The sequence below is a fragment of the Pangasianodon hypophthalmus genome, chromosome 25 (genome assembly GCF_027358585.1).
Source record: "Pangasianodon hypophthalmus isolate fPanHyp1 chromosome 25, fPanHyp1.pri, whole genome shotgun sequence".
NCBI lineage: Eukaryota > Metazoa > Chordata > Actinopteri > Siluriformes > Pangasiidae > Pangasianodon > Pangasianodon hypophthalmus.
In genome coordinates this window covers 8093236-8104396 of record NC_069734.1, presented here as the reverse complement: position 1 = coordinate 8104396, position 11161 = coordinate 8093236, and the positions used below count along the sequence as shown (strand labels likewise).

The following is an 11161-nucleotide window of genomic DNA, read 5'->3' as shown; positions in this document are numbered from 1 at the left end:
GGTGTAAAGTGAGTTGGAGTCGAGCATAAGAGCAAGATGAAGATGAATACCATCCATTATGAGACAAACAGAGCCCGATGGCGCTCCTCAAATTGGCAGGAAACGAAGATTTCCCAAAGTTAAAGCACATTTTGTCCGCAGAGTAATTATCTGCGTGAACTTTCCGTGGCATTGTTTCAAAATTACAAAGGGCGGAGAGATCTTAACGTGTATGAACAATGGAAGGCTGGTAATGGAAGTGTGATCTGTGAGTGTGTTAAGTGTGTGTTTATAGGGATATGTATGTGGATGTGGAATTGTGTGCCAAATTTTTGCATCCCCCAATGAAAAAAAGAAAGCATACCTCAAAGTTCAAACAGATATGTCAGGATTAATGGGTAAAGACTGGACGAGCAGTCCAGCCAAGTTAGAACAGAGATGTCAAGACTGGGAGGCATGTATTACAAGTGAGAAGATCCCAAAGCTGCTCAGAGGATAATGTGAAGAGTTGGGTTTAGAAAATATTAGAAAATATTTATATCACATATTAATAACTTGAAATGCACTATTACTTGTACATTATTACAATTTTCTTACTTGTGATAATTAAGGAACATCTGTGAAACTTAAATATATTCTTTGTATAAATTACACTTATTTGTCTTTCTTTCTAAAAAAAAAGCTGTACATTGTATATTGTGTATTGTTCACACCTTGAAGATGTTGAAGATTTGGTAATGAGCAATACCCCAGTCCATTCATCTTCTTATTACTGTACTTGCAACACAATACTGAAACGATCGTGTGAGCACTGAGCTCTTCTCCTCCCTGACTGTCCAGTTTCTCTGCACTCAGCTCCACAATTGCTTGGTGATTTCAAATATTCATCAAATGGAGGAGGAGAAAAGAGCCCTCTCCATCCCGCTGCAGTCCTTTACCAATTATTTTGAGTAACTGCTGACAGGTACTAGTCCTTTTGCACAGCCGTTCCATCTTTCCCCCCGCTGAGGAAGAAGCCGCTACGCTCCAGGGAAGAGGAGGAGAAGAGGAACGAGGGGCTGCCTGCCCCAAACTCCATGCACTTTGATTTTTGCAAATAGTTGCTTGGCAAAAACCAGACATCTATGGAATCAACATACGTAAGGATAATCACAAGACACGCTGTCAAACTGACAAATAGGTCTGAAAGAAAGCAAATACACAATAATGACTCATTAAGACAGGGATTTGGATCAACAAAGGGCCTATTGAGGACTGTCAGCAAACAACTGTGCTAATAAAGAGAGAAACAACAAAGCAACACACACACCTGAAGTATTACAAACCGCTTTTACAGCACACGTCAAATCAGTGTTACTGTGTGTCACTGTGGAAGGAGCATAGATGGAAAACTGACATGTACTTGTGTGTGTTAACAATGTTTCATCTTTTGAGGCGATACACAGAATACAACAATAAATACATTTTTTATATGTTTTATTGTGCATTTGTAGTTACAAAATGTGGGCTAGTATTCAGAATCTTATCTGTGCATCATCCAGTCATTTAAGTTGGAACATTTTGTGCCCTAGGAAACACTGTCACTTCTTCGATGGCAAAATCCAGTTTAATATATTATACCTCCACATCACAAATGACGTAAAATGAGTGATTGACTATAGATGGAAAGTAAACTTTCACTCATCTTCAGTAACTACTTTATACCGATCAGAGTTGAGGTGGATTCGGAGTCTGTCCCAGGAACAATGGGCATGAGGTGGGAACGCTGGCTGGGATGCCAGTGAGAGGTGGAAGGAAACCAAAGAACCCAGAGGAAACCCAGAGGGATACAAGAAGTACATGAGAAACTCTAGATAGTACCCAGGCTCAGGATTGAACTGGGGATCCTGAACCTGTGAGGTGGCATCACTACCTGCTGTGCCAACGTGCCATCCTAAATGTTAATATATTCCCAAAAAAATGCATATAGAACAAAAATGAAAGGTGCATCACAATTTTCTGCAACAACACCCAATATAAGTGCTGTACTGAGATATTTCATGTGTAAGTGTCCATGTAAAAGTTTATTTTCATTACTTTAAGAGTTTTAAGAAGATCTAATTAAAGAATCATTATCTAATTTGTAACCTGAACTAGATTACACTGTTTAAGTTCAGTTAAGCAAGAGCACATGGCTGGTTGCAGCCTGTGCATCTTACAGGTGTATAAGAAAATACAGTTATATCACATAATGGACTCATATGGTATAAATTTTATTGACATTTTCAATTCAAACTACACAGCCTTCTTTGTAACGCGAAAGGATCATGGCAAAAAACAATTTCTACTGATTTTGACTTATGTTTGGATTTGGTGAATTATTATCTTGTTGCAGGATTCACACTCATTTCTTCTGTGAATTCTATGTTTTGCACATAAATTGTAAAACAGAGATTTTCTCATCTTGTAATAATGAGGGGTGTTAACTTTTGCGCTCAAAATTTTGTGTCAATTGTGTCAACAGCATGACACTAGGTCAAGTGATGTGACACTCTGTATTACTACAGTGCACTGAGAAATAATGTAAGATGCGGAAAAAAAGATGTGACAAACTCTTGAACTGCAAGTGTTGTATATCCCCTTTCCCAGGTGGTCATGTACAGCTGGCTGTAAGACGGTGTCTGACTGAGTGAGGTTTACTGTGGGAACAGGGAGTGGGGACGGGGAGCTGGGACGGGGGAGCTGGGACGGGGTGCAGGGACGGGGAGTGGGGTGGCTGGTTGGGTGTTTTTTGTGTCTCTGCTCTGGCAGAACCTGTGCATGATTCTAATCCCATTGGCTGCCAATGACCCATCCCGCTGCACTGCGATGGTATCAGCCTGCACGCAAACTGCCTCTAATTGAAAAAAGTCCTGCACCATGTCTAAACCTCTCCTCGCAACTCCAGAGCATGTTGTGTGTGCATGCTGAATCGGATTCCTAAGAGGCTTAGGAGCATGCATGCTTGTTGTGTGTGTGTGTGTGTGTGTGTGTGTGTGTGTGTGTGTGTGTGGGTATGTGTGTGTGCATGTGAGTTTGTGTTACAGTTAAAAGAGAGAGGTGGAGTAGATTATGATTGGACAGAGCCAGGAAAAGGAAGGTATTAAGCACCTTTATGGGGTTTTAATTACATAAAGTCCACCTCTGTAGCTGCACACTATAAATACATCAGCGTTCCCCTGTGGCAGTGTAGTTAGCATGGCCTAAAGCAACTCATACCTCAGCGCAAAGGGAAGAATACACACTCTCACAAGTGTAGTCTGTCTCAAGCATGCACATAAATCCATACTATATTACCATAAAATTAGGACAATGGATTTCTGTCTGATTTCACTGCAAAAATGATATTTAAAAAAGAAGAAGGAAAGAAGACGCTGGGAAAAAATCAAATTTGAAAAGAGAGAGAGAGAAAGATAGAGAGAGAGAGAGAGAGAGAGAGAGAGAGAGTCACAGGGGAATATGAGATGAATCCAGGTCTTAGGGGTGTTCCAGCAAGTAAAATAAGGTTGAACCTCAATAGGATCAACATTCAGGGCAAAACGGCAATAAAAGTAGAAATGTGACAGAGAAAATGATCTGTAATTAGGACAAACAGCACTAAAAGCAAGTTCAAAGATAATTGTTTTTGGAGGGGTGTGTGCTTTGAATGAGAGGATTCCCAGGGTGACCAGTTTGTATAGAGACAGAGAAAGAGAGAGATGAAGAAATGAAAAGGAATAAGAGAGTTAAAGGGTTTTTGCTGAAAGAGAGAGGGAGAGAGAATCTACTGGACTGTGACTGAGAGACGGGGTGAGCAGAAAGTCAGAGAAGGTGAGATCACTCTCTGGACTTAAAAAGTAAATTAATAAAAAGTTTTAAAAAAGAGAGGGGTACAGAGAAGGGGACAAAGACACCCTACTGAATGTGTACCGATCCATCATAAGACCAGGCATGGAAAAAAACAACAAGTGTCCACAACGCCCTTATCCCCTCACAAAGTCCCCTCACAAAGGCCTCTATTGTTGCTGCTGTCTTTCCCAATACTCTGGCCTTTGATAAATTCTGCTTGCTAAAGAAAAAGCAGCACAATACATTGCAGGGGGGATGGGATAAAATACATTATGAATTATGTTTTTTTTTTTTTTAAATAATAATGAGATTTTCAGGCCTAAGTTTGTCAGAATAACCTAGAGTGGATGGTGTATATTCTGCAGTAAAGTGAGTTTAAGTTATCTGAGGTCAGTGTCTATTTTGCCCAATTTTGATGCCAAGGTTAAGTATATAAAATGAAAATCAATCAAATGAATTAAAAAAAAAAATCTCAAATAAATGTTGTGTTTTATATCTTCTCTCTCTGGCACAGATACGTTCAACGACACACACAAACCTGTTGTTGAGTGACCACATATCTGATGGGTGTACAGACTGAATTACAAAATGTATGATTGGATGAAAGGCCTTGTTTGAAAGTTTTGGGGCCGGTGTTTCTGATAAAACCAACATCTATCTTAATTGAACAACGAATAAATAAAAATGCCGAGCATTATGGGTTGCTGGTTTACAATCTAAACAAAACATTTTTAAACTTCTAAAATGGGAAGCTATAAATGGATCTGTAATCAGGATTCCGCCCCCCACTCCCTTCCCCCCGTTTAGCTATGGATCTCTGTCTACTAAATTATTAAGCAATATGTAAGACATGATCTTTCTTGCCACAGTCAACTCTTAAGGGTTAAATACTGCATCTGAAGAATAAGCAGTAAAGCAAACATAATTAAATTCAGCATAAAATGTCCTTACTCAGTGGCCATTTCTACCTGTCTGACAAATGATATTTTTCTCCACATTTTCCTGTCTTTATCTAGGATGATGTCATTCTTGGCACGTGTGTAACATAAGCTTAATTGTGTTTGAACGGACACCGGTGAAACCTAAAAATACACACAATAGCACAGAGATGAGCAGAGCTTGTCTTTCAGCTCTGTGTGTTTTCTCTACACGTGGAAATAACACAGGAATAAAACGGAAAAATGAATCAAACCCTATTGTCCTCAAAAATTTGCCACTATATTTAGCCCTTAAAACAAATCTTAATCTTGTGTACTTGTGTTTGTGTGTGTGTGTAGGGAAGGTGAGGAGGGGGTTGTGTGATGTGATCTCTGACTGAGCGTGTATAAAAAGAGAAATAAAACAGAAAACCAGTTCAACCGTGCAGTTTTTGCAATTAGAAAATACACAAAAATAATTATTCCACAGCCCACTTGGGCGACACATCCTGAGTCAACGATGCATGGATCACGTGTTTAATAAAAAGGTTAATCAGTTGCTAATCAGAGGATTATTAACTTGATATTTTCTTTACAAAACCATTAATATTATGCCATAAATATTTAATGGTGATGGGTTGTTTTTTAGGGTGCGGAAGAGGGGAAAGGATCGCTAGAATGAGCAATACGCAGGCTAATGTGCATTAATCATGCTTTGTTAAAGTCAAATAAATTCATTCATGTTTATTAATACAACCTCGGAGACAGCAATACTCTTTACATTATTTAGAAAGTTATTAATCAAGTATTTGTCAGCAGTGCCACCAAAAGCCTGAAGAGGTTACAGGCGGCCTAATACGGTCTGTAGGCCCAGACCCTCGGGCCACAGTTCATTAAGATTTAAGAGGTGGGATAAACACGCTATGGGACATCAGTACCTTTGGGACTCGCAGGACTAAAGGAGACCTGGAGTTGGAGTTCTGGCCAGAGATTTTCTGTCCTTCTCTTAACAAATTACCCTGATGATTTGCTAATCAAAGCAAAACAAATATTGCTTTTCGTTCGCTCCATTTATTTGAATGAACATACCATGCTCCCAAAATGTTCGTTCCCAGTTCAAATGTAATTAAATTGTGCCTTTAGTAAAAACATGCAGCGGTACTCCAATTAGTTCTGTTTTTGTCATTCAAAAAAGCAGGGAAAAAAATAATATTGGACTCAGGCACACCCAAGGCACACACAAACTCACAGAGTGTGTGCGTTTTGACTGAGTTGAAACTACATTTTTATTGATTAGCTTTGGAGACAGCCTTTGAACAATACAAACCTTTAGTGTGTGGCTATGATGGTATATTTGAAGAGTTAAACAGAATGGTATGAAAGTCAACTCTGTATCACACTAAACTGTAGACTGATTTTTTTTGAATGTGCACCAATTATAATCAGTGCTACACATGATGGGAATGTTAATAGTGTTATCCCTATTGAGAGTTTAATTTAATCCGAGATTAAGTTGAACATGCATCCAAAAATTTTCTCAGATTTGTTGTGACAAAAACATGATATTGAGTTAAGAAAACTCTGAGCATTATATCAAATGTCAGTTATATATATTTTTTAAATTAGGTCTTAAGATGTAATAAAAATGTAATCCACCAAGAGAGAATTTATCATTCATTGCTACTTTCTTTATCCTGTGTTTCTGTTTCTCTGCCTCTGTTTCTGCTTGCCATTCACTGTAGACATCACAAAGAAATTAAATTGCATTAACAAGTCTCTTAACGCTGCACTTGAGGAGCCGTCACTGAATTGACTAACTAAATTGCTTATTTTCAGTCAAACTCAGGTTGTGCTTTTATTGAATAAGTGGATGGATTTCTCACTATATGCCATCCATCTACCTGTCGATGTATCCATTCATTTCTTCAACGATCTGGCGCTGGGCCTATACTGGATATACATATCGCGTATACATGGCTGTAATGGAGGATCAATTAAGAGCGGGCCGGTGGAAACTCATAAACCTGTGTGCCTGAGGCCAGTGTTAAATAAATGTTGACTAAAATGCTTGCTCCATACTGTGGTCAGTCTGCATCTCACCATCCTAACATCTGGAAGAGCCGAAGTTGAGGGTCTGCTGTGACCCCAGAGACAGCGTTTTCAGTGAGAAAATTCATCAGGACAAACAAAAATAGTAGCGACGACACAATATGATCGTGCATGGCATTTCAACCACCTTTGCTTTCCATTGTCTCAGAGAAAAAGCCTCGGCGAAGAAGAAAGAACAGAAAGGCGAAGCAGAGTACGAACGAGTGGAGGAGGCAGAATATGAAAGAGTGCGAAAAAGCAGAGTGGCGCTCCACTTTGTATTGGGTTTAAGCACTGATTTCATCATCGGGCTAAAACACATAACTTTAAAAGCGAAATCAAATATTAAAAATGACAGGCGGTATAAGTGCGGTGACTGAGTCGGGGTCACGGAGGGAGGAGGCGCGGGCGGCTTGTCAGCCACTATCTGTCAGAGTGAATTAGAAACAATCAGGGCCGAGTGAAAGGGAAGGTGATTGTTATTAAGCAGCGGGGCTGCGAGCAAGCTCCCCCAGATGTGGCCATGCATATAAAAGAACAGGAAGCCAGCAGTTTAATTCAGGAAGCGCTGGCGAACATGGCCTGCACAAAGGAGGAAGGAGGGGGGAGTGGGAGAAAAAGGCCCTTTGTCACTAATAAGCTGGAAGTTACTTTGATAACAGGCAAGGGTTAGGCTCGGGAATAAAGGCGCTTCTTTCGCAGGGTTTTTTTCCCTCACTTTCCTCAATTCTTATTTCACATCAGCCAGGCAATATCTGTGGAGGAAAAATAATAGGAGTGGAGAAATCATCAGTGATATGTAGATAAGTTGACCTTAACATGGACGGGCCGAAGAGACAACCGGGCCCATATATATCAATTACGCAGTTGCTGTCACACACAGATGATGAGGAAGACGATTGGGGACGGACACGTCCTCCCTTAGGTCCCTTAACAATCTCTCTGTTGTTCTCTCTCTCTCTCTCTCTCTCTCTCTCTCTCTTTCTCACAACCGATCCTGGTACCTGTCAGGGGCATTAGAAACTCCTCAAAGGCAGACATGACGGCCATCAGGAGCCACCAGTGAGTGAGTGAGAGAGAGGGAGGGGATGTGTACAATATGTTTTTCAAAGGGAGCGAGGGCTTGATTTAAATGATAAGGAGAGACGCTAATATGTTCGGATATGGCCTCAAAGGCACATCCACCCTGACACTTCAGCAGTCCCGCCACATGAAACTGAATCCCAATGTTCAAGCTCTTCTACACCCATAAAGAAAGAGCAGAGGACTCACGTATACAAACATATTGACAGTAATCATACATACTGTATTAAAACACATCAGACAAGCATACCTCGGTATACACACACAAACACACACCAACACATTGCTGTCAAATTCTCTGCTCAAATCCAGATGAGAAGCCGACGCTTCAGAACAGAGTGTTCTCTGTGATAGGGAGCTGATGTAAAACATGCTATCAGTGTTTGAATACTTGTGGTCTCCTACGTGTCTGTGGAGGTCTCATGAGAGTTTCGAGTCCCATCATTTCTTCTGTCCATCTGCCTGTCTGTCTAAAACACAACCGCTGCTAACTTCAGTCTTGCAACTCATCGGGGGAAAAAAATAATAATGAAGCATCTTTTCTATTTTCTATTCTAGCCTTTTTGGCAGTAGTGCTTTGATTTCCATTTTCCTTTGTAGTTAGAGATATGTGTGGAAATTATCCATGCCTTGAGTAATTTTTTTTTTCATGGTAATAGCTGTAACTGTTAAATAAAAGCCTTTTTCCCTGCTTTGGAGATTGTAAAGCATACTCGCATGCTCACCAGAGCATCTCTACTTTCTGCCTTTAAGGATGATGTGCAGAGCTGTGACTGGAAGGCTATGGTGTTAAACATGCTATCGCTAAACGTTACCCAAGGGGATAACAGTGTATGTATATATATAACAGCCGAGAAGTGGAGAGAGGGAGGTGAGGGGGAGTGGGGAAGAGTGAGCCAGTGAGAGGTGTACTGGGAGAAGGATGAGACAGAGAATGGAGAGATAGAGAGAGGAAGGAAGACAGAGAGAGAGAGAGAGACAGAGAGATCAGGAGATTGATACATAAAGTAGTTGATAAGTGTTAGAGAGGAAGAGAGAGAGATGGAGAGAGTTGTCTCCTCTCAGGACATGTCTTAGATTTCAGTGTGATTAGATAGTGAGGGATAGGGAGATGTTCTGAGGGAGCATTAGTAATTAATCACTGGAGAAGCTGGGATTTCCATTCACACTGTCTGGCCTAGTGTAGTTTTCTCTCCCTCTCTCTCTCTCTCTCTCTGTACACACACATATACATACACACACACACATGCACACACACACACACACACAGAAATAAACCTTCACCATTTTATCCTACTAATACAAAAACACTAAAAAAAAATCTCAAAAAAATCTTAACCAGAGGCTTATGCAGTGAATCATATCCTTTTGTGCCAAGTGCTAATTATTACCGTGCCATAATGAGCTTCAGTCTCCGAGCATTAACACGTATCATTACTGAAGGAAGGGCTGACCATAAAAAAAGAATGGCCTTGACGTTACCGCTCTCCCACCACCCCTGCTGGAATCTTCCACCCTGGTTTTATTTATTTATTTATTTCCCTCAGCCACCCTTTCACTATGAATAAATTTAGTCTGTCCCGGACATGAAAATGTCAAATACCTAAAATACACCTAGGCTAAATAGCGTATTAATTTTTAATGCTCGCTCATCCTATGCTGCTATTCTCATATCTGCCCCTGTCTGCCAACAGCTGTTGCAGCCTCCCTCTCTGGGAATTTATCATCCATCTAAAAGAGTAAGAGAGTATTGTCCCTGGAAAAAAAAAAAGGAGCAGGGAAATTTTATTTGAGGATATTTTTTTATTACAGTTTGACACCTACATAATGAAACAAAGGATTGGATTTTTAAATCTAATTTCACTTTATTTAGTTTTATTTTACATAAACGCCCTGTCTGTGTATCAATGATAGAAATAGATAAATAGATAACAGTTAAAAATTCATAGGAATGTGAGATCGAGTTGGACCACTAGGGCTTAGCTGAAAGATTAAAGAGTGTATGGGGAGGCTGGTAATTTATTGCAAGATTTGATATGTCATTTATATGTACTGTTTTAGTAACCATGTGACAGATAAAGAATATTTGGTGAGCACTGAAGGTCCCGGGCTAAATGTGCTAAGTGATGTGAGAGAGGGATCAGTGCTTGGGATGAGTTAGTGTTAATCATGGAGTGATCATTGCTCAGAGATGTGCTGCTTGATATGATCATGTGACATGCCTTGTTATGTAGATCCTGCTCTGCAGTTACCTGTAAATATGTGCAGCTTGTAAACATACTGATCTGAGGTCAGTGTGAGGTGAGTTAAGGTGTATGAGGTGAGATGAGGTGAACGTTTACCTGATCACTCTAACTGCATACTGGTCTGGGGCCTTTCAGGATGAAGACACCGTGGCTCCCCCCACGCCACCGAGTGTGTGCAGCACTTTGTGATGACCAGAGGGATGTCTTTACTCTGAGAGAGAGATAGAGACAGGGAGAGGAGGAGGGAGGTGGAGAACATAGAGAAAGAGAGAGAGAGAGAGAAACAGAGTGAGGGGTTGATGTCAAGCCAAATGTAACAAATTCACTGAATCACGGCAGTGGCGCAGAGGTCAAGGAAAAGCAGCCGAAAAAGGTTAAAGATGAAATCAAAGCCGTGCCTCCGAGCAGCGCTGAAAATCTATCCGTGCGAGGCAAGGCCACCGCTGACGCGCGCACCAGACAAGAAGCTAAATACTGCATGCCACTCTGGGATCTTTCATTTTCAGCCGATCAATAAGAGCTTATATTTATCAGGATTCCAAGCAGCTGCCACATCTGACAACCTCCACTTCATTTTCTCACTCCTCCCTCTTTCTCTCTCTCTATTGCTCCCTCAACCCTTTCTCTCTCTCCACCCTCCCTCTCTATCAATTTCTCCTCCCTCTCCTGCACGGCCTCACGCTAAACCAGGACCCTATCGACTGTAAATGTGAATAGAAGGGGCCTTTGGTCCGATTTGAACAGCTACACGCGCCATCTTGCCCCCCTCTGAAGCCTGGGTTAAAGAAGCGTGCATTTTGTCATTAGCCCGTTGGCTCGGGCCCACGCTCTCACTCCTTTTGTTTCATGCCACGCCATCGACGCCTGCCAAAAAAAAGACCCTGTAAACCATGTACACTGTACCACTTTATTCCTTCAAAAATAGAAATGTGTTTGTGGAGAAGAAAAAAGGCAGAGACTAGACACTCCAGTTTTGAGAAATGCAGAGGAGCAGAAGGATTT

The 11161-nt window shown here is 40.9% G+C and overlaps 1 protein-coding gene across 6 annotated transcripts in view; it reads right to left on the bottom strand.

Moving 5' to 3' along the window:
• znf536 (zinc finger protein 536) overlaps positions 1 to 11161 on the bottom strand; it is a 175371-nt gene that overhangs the window by 106193 nt on the left and 58017 nt on the right. For all 6 annotated transcript variants that reach the window (XM_034299641.2, XM_034299646.2, XM_034299647.2 and 3 more), the window contains one exon: positions 10256 to 10370. The gene's annotated coding sequence lies outside the window, so the exon portion shown is untranslated. The remainder of the gene's footprint in view (positions 1 to 10255; positions 10371 to 11161) is intronic.